Here is a 1596-nt window from a genome sequence, read left to right as displayed (position 1 = left end):
TTTTTTTTGTTTTTAGGATTTTTTTGGTGCATGATTAGAGATATTTCAGGAATTGAAGAGTATTCTTTTGATCCAGAAATTGAGAGAACCTTGAGAAGAAGGTGAAAAGAATTGCGAGAAATGGAAAGAATTAGAAATGATTAGGTTAGAGAAGAGCCATTACATCAAGAAGGAAGGGATGCTGATATTCCTCGAATAATAGATGACAGAGATAAACCCATCAGAGAACATGTAGTACCGATCTTAGATGATTTGAATCCAGGAATTGTTAGACCGCATATTCAGGCTCAGCATTTCGAGTTAAAGTCAGTGATGTTTCAAGTGTTACAAACAATGGGGCAGTTTAGTGGATTGCCTATTGAAGATCCAAGGTTGCACTTAAGACTCTTTTTGGAAGTCTGTGATTCATTTGGGCAACAGGGTGTTCTTGAAGATGCCTTGAAACTGAAGTTATTCTCTTATTCACTATGATATTGTGCTAGAGCATGGTTAAATGCATTGCCTTTAGGTAGTGTGGCATCTTGGAATGAACTTTGTCAAAGGTTTCTTTTGAGATATAATCCTTCAAACATGAATGCCAAACTGAGGAACGATATTACATTTTTTTGACAATCTGAAGATTAAACATTATATGAAACATGTGAGTGATTCAAGGAGTTAATCAGAAAATGCCCAATGCATGGTTTCCAATATTGGACACAAATGGAAATGTTTTACAGTGGATTTAATTTACATACAAGGATGGTGATTGATGCATCTGCCAATGGGAATTTACTCGAGAAATGATATAATGAAGCATATAAAATTCTGGAGAGAATAACAAACAATGATTATTAATACCCCACTACCAGAGTAGGGTCTGGTTAAAGAGTTTCTAAAGAAATGGAACTTGATGCGATCACTTCCCTAACAACTCAGGTATATCTTTAACAAATATGATTAAAACACTGAAAAGACCAACTATAGTGAATTAAATGAAATAAGCTGAGTTAGCATGTGTTTACTAGGGAGATCTTTTTTTTTATGAATGCCTATCAAATCCAGCTCAATTTATTATATGGGAAATTTCAATTGCAAAAACAACAACCCATATTCCAACACATATAAACCAGGGTGGAAAAAACATCCTAACTTTAGTTGGAGTAATCCAAGGGGAAATTCTAGCAACGTTATTCGACAGAATGCTACAGGTGTACCACATGGATACAATCAGCTCATACCACGGCAAAATGTTTAGCAAAATTTAGCTTCGAGTTCCTTATCAATGGAAGATCTATTAAAGGAATACATGGCCGAGAATGATACTACCATCCAAATTCAAACTGCATCTTTAAGAGCTTTAGAGAATCAAGTAGGGCAAATTGCAGGAGCATTAAGCTCAAGATTGCAAGGAGCACTACCAAGTGATACTAAAAATTCAAAATCTCAAGGAAAGGAACAGTGTAAAGTTATTAAACTCAGTAATGGTACGCAAGTATCAGGAGTTATTAATGAGACCACTATTCAAGAAAGTAATTCAGACTTCACAAATAAGAAGAATTCAAAACCAATAGTGGAGTGGGCTACAAAGGAAAAGAGCAACTAGAAAAATGTTGA

At 35.0% G+C, this 1596-nt stretch overlaps 1 non-coding gene across 1 annotated transcript; it reads right to left on the bottom strand.

Moving 5' to 3' along the window:
• Positions 1-579: 579 nt before the first annotated feature.
• Positions 580-686, bottom strand: LOC128034432 (small nucleolar RNA R71). Its single transcript, XR_008190556.1, has one exon. It is a non-coding gene; the product is annotated as a small nucleolar RNA R71 (small nucleolar RNA).
• Positions 687-1596: the final 910 nt, after the last annotated feature.

Source organism: Gossypium raimondii, chromosome 10, assembly GCF_025698545.1.
Source record: "Gossypium raimondii isolate GPD5lz chromosome 10, ASM2569854v1, whole genome shotgun sequence".
Taxonomy (NCBI): domain Eukaryota; kingdom Viridiplantae; phylum Streptophyta; class Magnoliopsida; order Malvales; family Malvaceae; genus Gossypium; species Gossypium raimondii.
The sequence above is the reverse complement of the archived record's forward strand: the minus strand, read 5'-3'. Positions and strand labels throughout refer to the sequence as shown.